The sequence below is a fragment of the Canis lupus genome, chromosome 15, assembly GCF_048164855.1.
Source record: "Canis lupus baileyi chromosome 15, mCanLup2.hap1, whole genome shotgun sequence".
NCBI lineage: Eukaryota > Metazoa > Chordata > Mammalia > Carnivora > Canidae > Canis > Canis lupus.
In genome coordinates, this window is record NC_132852.1 from 30,116,624 (window position 1) to 30,122,623 (window position 6,000).

At 42.5% G+C, this 6,000-nt stretch overlaps 1 long non-coding RNA gene across 10 annotated transcripts in view; it reads right to left on the reverse strand.

Moving 5' to 3' along the window:
• LOC140604808 (uncharacterized) overlaps positions 1-5,791 on the reverse strand; it is a 33,871-nt gene extending 28,080 nt beyond the window's left edge. For all 10 annotated transcript variants that reach the window (XR_012007631.1, XR_012007635.1, XR_012007638.1 and 7 more), the window contains exons 1-3: positions 5,455-5,791; positions 2,269-2,556; positions 497-1,859 (exon numbers count right to left, since the gene is read on the reverse strand). This is a non-coding gene — a long non-coding RNA (uncharacterized lncRNA). The remainder of the gene's footprint in view (positions 1-496; positions 1,860-2,268; positions 2,557-5,454) is intronic.
• Between the last annotated feature and the right edge of the window lie 209 nt (positions 5,792-6,000).

The window sequence follows — 6,000 nt, forward strand, 5'->3', positions numbered from 1 at the left end:
GAGTAGAGAGAAGCTAGGGTTAGCATTATGACTTATAACCCTGTTTCCTGAGGCTGGAGAATAACAGTAACGAAATAGCAATTCTCTTAGCAGATTTATAAGAACTACAGGCCTCTTCAGATGCTACCCAGGGGTATCTCCCTTCCCGAAGCAGACCCTCTCTCTCCTTCTGGGGCACTGTTTCTCCCTCCCACTCTAGCTGCTCTGGAAATGAACCCGCCACCCTGGTACTGCTTTCTCCAATGATCCGATATCTCCCCCACTTCTCCAGCCTATGTGGTGTCATCCAACATCACTCAGGTTCCAAAACAGTGTTGCCTAGAGATTTCTGTGATCTTGGCGTTTGTCCCTTCTCCTGAAGTTTGTCACAAGCTCCCCGGGGAAGAAAACTGGATCCACAGAACAAGCTGAACCCATGTCCCTGAACATTCCTCCATTCTCCTGTTGATTTCTGGCTCTTGAAAGATGACTGGTAGTTGGTTAACCACTTACTTACTTATTTCCCTATGAAGCTCTTTCATCTTCCCCCTAAATAGACACCCTGCTGGTCCATTCCTGTTGTTCGTGTTTGACTCCTCGAGGTGAATATATCCAAGACTCCCAAGCTGGATTTTGTGTCATACGTTTCTAGGTACAGAAAGGAACAAGGGATATTTCATAAACAGAAGAGAAAGTTTAGGAGGGACATGTTAATGTCTCAAAATACCTGAAGGGTTGCCCAGTGGAAGGAAAGATTAATATGCTTCTGACAACTAAGACGGGTAAAGGCTGTAGAAAAAAAGATATTAGCTAAATTTAAGCATGAGTATTCTAATAGCCACGGCTGTACAGGGTGGCTGCTCTAGGAGAAAATGAGCTCTCTGTTTCTAGAGGTATTCAAGCAAGGGCCGAATGATTACTGGCAGGATGGCCTATAAGGGAGATTCGTGCATCAGTGGGATTAAATGATCCTGAACAATGGTGGCTCTAAATTTCTCTGTAAGAGGATATTTAGCACAAAGACAATTTGAAAGGTATATTAGAAAGTGAGGAAGGATTCAGTGATTGTCTTGAAGCTATATTTTGTGTAAAACTTTACATACAATTAATAAATTTCAATTATCCTTATGAGAGCATGAAGTGATAGGCTGAAGGTGATTATTCATTCCTGAAGCATGTGTTGAACATCTACCATGTGGCAAGCTCCTTTCTTGTTTTGGGGGTAGACTGATGAGCAAAACAAAGTTTCTTTTGAGTTCATACTCTAGTTGGAGGCAGGGAGGACCTATGGGGGGAGGGGTGGAGTACATACAAGAGAAGGCGGCTATATGTTAAGACACTTTGCCAACTTCACTTTTTCCCACTTCCTCTAGGGTCTGTCTGTCCTTGGAGTTTCCTTGAGATGCTATTCTCCAGGACCCCTCTAACCAGATTAAAGGGGAAAGAGTTGATGGATGATAGATAAATCTCAGATCCTAAGAGATGTGATCCTACCAGCTATTAATTTCTCTTGACTCAACCTGGGAAGGGCAAGACCTCTCTCATGGACCTAGTAAATGCTTAATAAATAAATACACAAGGAAATAATGTAGAAGACGTTACCAAGGGATCTCATATAAATCCTTCTCTGTATTACTTGAGAGAAAAAGGATATAAACTCATCTTTCTGGGTCAGATGTGGCAGACGAGTGGGTCAGATGTCCTTTTAGTTCTTGTGAATGTCTGCAACTTTTCGAGAACCACGCCTTGCATCTCCCTTGGAGTCTCTCTCCTGGCACTGGATCTTCTAACCCCCACTGTTTCCATCACAGAATGGATTCTTGGAAGTGAAACAGGCCTGTTCAAGAACTCCTCTTTATGCAATGAAGGATGTAAGGAAACTGGAGCAGGTTCAAAGAAGAATAGCAAGAATGATTAAGGGGCTGAGAGCATGATTTATGTTGAATGATTAAAAGGATTAAACATGCAGAACTTGGCCAATGCTACATAGTTAGCTATAAAAAATCAAAATTAAGTGCCAAAGCTCTCAGCTCCCATGAAAAATACAAATTTGCATATAATTTGGCCCATACTTCTACATGAAGTTGAGCAGAGCCTTAGTGAGGCAGCATTCACATGAAGCCAAAACCACTAGTTTCTTTGGTCAGTTTACACTACAGCCTGGTCACACAGTAAAATCTCGCTATTTGACCTAATTGAGTAGATGATTGTATCACAGTGTCCACCCAGGGCCACATCCACATGTGATGCATGTATATAGTGTATAAAAGAATGTAATGTGCCATTTACCTGAGAGTCACAGGCTAAAATCCCTGCCCGGGCAGACAGGTAGCCAGATGAGAGAATGAGTCGAGCCTAGAAGGTGCACAGCCCATGGAAAGGAGACAGCCACTGTGGCTTCCGGCTCATTTTGCCATGAGGAATTTTGGCCTGGCTTGTGAGATCTTCTTGCCTATCATGTGAAACCAGTGATTCAGGGAGCTTGCAGGAAGTAAGTAATGAGAAACCAGCTCAGAGAGGAGTTGCTGGTGTAGCTGGTCCCCCAGGATGACATCTCTTCAGAGAGGAAAGCAGGAGCTGAAAGTGGGGGGGTAAGGGAAGGGTGGATAAGAATGTATGTGAGGAGACAACTAAGTGGCCTTCATTGGAATTTAAAAATGCAGATGGTTACATTAAAAAAAAATCTATTGACTTAATTTTAAAAAGTAAACACTGCTAGGAATGTCATTCTGGGGATCCCAGTTTGCCACCTTTTATCTGGCTCACTTCTTCATTTCAGACTTAGAAACATGAGGTCCAGAGAAAGCGAAAGATACTCTCAAAGGTGTAGTGAAGAAATTATCAGAACAAGAGCTGAGTAGAAGCGGTAGACCGTCAGAGGATATTGGGGTTCTTTTCCGATTCTATCGTCTGGATAAGTTCCATCTGGGCTCAGAACTTCTAGGTTTTCTAGTTCTGCCTGTTAAATAAAGAGGCTGGACAGCATGGGTTTATGCTTTTCTTACACCTCTCAGCCAGTCCTCTATCAGGACCCCCATGAGGGGAAATACACCTAAGAATTTTACAATTATAATCCCAACACGCACAGGCACATAGATACATCAACGTGCATTCATGTGCAAGCTGAACTTGAATGAGGCATTACTGACTATGAGGAAAGGGTATTGTTTTAGAGGACCGTGTAGGTTTGTTGAGGTTGTGCACTGCAAAATTCCAGAGGTGTCAATGTTAAGAGTACGCTCTGTATTTGGCGCTGCAAGGAGGTATCAGCCTGGCAGTGTAAGCCCAGAAACACTGAGAGGAGCTCTGGTGTTGGAATTCTGAGACATCACGGCTCACACAGCCTAAAATGCCATTTGCCGATGGCAGAGATTTCTTTGACATGCTCACTGCCCCACCTACAGCTACAAGGCTTTGAGAGACAGAGAGAGAGAAAGAATCAGAAAAGAATTCTGATGGAAAATGGTTACAGCTTCAAAAGAGTATTGTCCATTTTAACAGGTGGACACAATTTTGAGTAAAGGAGAGCAGTCATCATTTTTAGAAAAGGAACATTTGGATTAAACACCCTGAAAAATTATGACAGCGAGAATTATGAGATTGGGGAAATATGTACTAAAGGAAGTGGTGGAAACTCCATCCCTGGAGCCATTTGAAAATCAACAGGATAAGGAATTAGAAAATCTATTCTAGGAAAGAATCCTCCATTGATTCCCCCGGGCCTACAGGATGATATAATGGGTCTACTCCATCTCTAATTGCTATAGTTCTTAGACTTTATGTATTTTCCAGGGTTTTATAAAGCTGCTGTTAGACCAGCACTGCACCACCACCCCCAAAAAAGGGAAAAAAACAAACTCCAAACAAACCTTAACCTAGTTGCTCCAAGGAGCATAAAGATTCTCCCAAATGGAAATTGTGTGTAATAAAATTCTCCAGTGAGAACTCCGTTATTTCCCGAAGGCAGTCTACCAAGATGAGAAACATCATTATCATTTTACTTCATTTATCCGGTTTTCTCTTTCTGGTTTATTTTAATTTCAGAGGAGGAAAAGCAATGGGACTGTAAACCTCATAGCTCTGGATGAGAAGCATTTGTATTTTTTTTCTCCTTCTGTTCACTGAGATTCCACCAGGAAGAGTGGCTCTCTTGGTGGATTGGTAAGAGCAAGATCAGTGTATCACCCAGGAGAAATGGAGGCCTCCACACCTGCCCTGGGATTGTGGGGAAAAGGGAGTCCTCTGAGGCTCAAGAACTGAATTGTTGGGTTCTCTCAATAAAGTGGGTGTAACGAGTAAGTGGGAATAAGTCCTGGCTGTGTGTGGAGGCTTTGGTGATTGTGGTTTTCACCCTTTTTCATCTATATCATTGTTACCTCTTTTTTTCAGTTATGGACTCAGAGATAGAAGAAATTTGAGTCTTATTGGGGGAATTTGGAGATTCCTTATTACACATAAAGTCTCAGAAATATCACAGTGGTGGGGCATCTGGGTGACTCAGTGGTTGAGCATCTGCCTTCCACTCAGGTCCTGATCCTGCAGGTCTGGGATCGAGTCCCACATCGGGCTCCATGCGAGATGCCTGCTTCTCCTTCTGCCTATATCTCTGCCTTTCTCTGTGTGTCTTTTATGAATAAATAAATAAAATCCTAAAAAAAAAAAAAAGAAATACCAGTGGTCAGATGCCCAGGCTCTACAGTCCAGGGTTCTCTCTCTGTGGCAATAGCTACAAGGGAGCTTAGTAGTATCATCCAAAATCATGCCTAAATCATATGATGAGAGAAACACATATTTCCATGAAATGTGGTTGCAGTACTCACTATAATCTGCCTTCTGGTTAAAAAAAAAAAAAGTGGAGGGGTGCCTGCCTGGGCGGCTCAGTCAGTTAAGCATCCAACTTTTGATTTTGGCTTCGGTCATGATCTCAGGGTTTTGAAATCAAATCCCACATTGGGCTCAGTGCTGGCAGTGAAGCCTGCTTAAGATTCTCTCTCTTCCTCTACCCCTCCTCTCCCCCGCCCCTAAAAAAAAAAAAGTGAAAAATCTGGCCTCACATTCACTTTAGTTTTTGTTTTATCTGGGATGTAGAAATGGGTCCAGAAGCCCAGAACCCTGCAATGAGTAACAACCATCCTTACTTTTGTCTACATATTATGAAACTATAATTAGGAACCGACACTTTATCATAAAGTTTTTTTTCCCAATTGATTTATGTGCCTGGTAATTCATAAACTCACAAAAAAATTTTTCTAGTAACTATTTCTTTAGAGACTTCCAACTTCACATAGTGTGAAATGGAGAACGGGCACTTGTGTCAATGAAGTCCACAGCGTGCCCCTCATGGGCCAGAAATTCCAGAATGAAAGCATTAAGTGTCCTAACTCCAGGGCCAGGGAATCTAAAACAAATAGTGTGGGGTAAGGGAGCCTGAAGGAAGGACCAAATTCAGTTCGGTTTTGTATGATGACAACTTACGTCTAGCGTTGCTTCTTCATTGCCTCTTTTAGAGTCTGATATACTGAACCTCAGAAACTCTCACGTTCACCTTGTAATTTAAAATTGAAAAAAAAATTGACCACCACCACAATGCACTGGTATTTGATTGGGATTTTCAAAAACTGTCTGATTCCAACTCAGTGTTGCCTCAACCTTGGTCCTCCTTGCCTTCCCTGCATCTGCTTCCCTTAGGAAATCTCTGGATCTAGTTTTGACACAGAAACATTTCTCCAGGAAGTTTTGGTCTCTTTCCTTTCCAATCTCCAGTCCTTCCTCCACTGCCTCCATCAATAAACATGTCCCTTTGCCTCTAGTCTAGGGCCAAAGCCTGTATGTTAAAGTGATGGTGTCACAAAACGCCTGGTGATGTCATAAAGTGCTGGGAGATCTGGCAAAGCAGCGACTCTCATTTTTATGTCCCTGGGAAATTATTGGTACCCAAAGGGCCATCACTTCTGTATATGCACCGGTTGTCGTAGAAATAGTTAGGGCCTAGTTAACTTTGGGCATTTACACGTTTGGCAC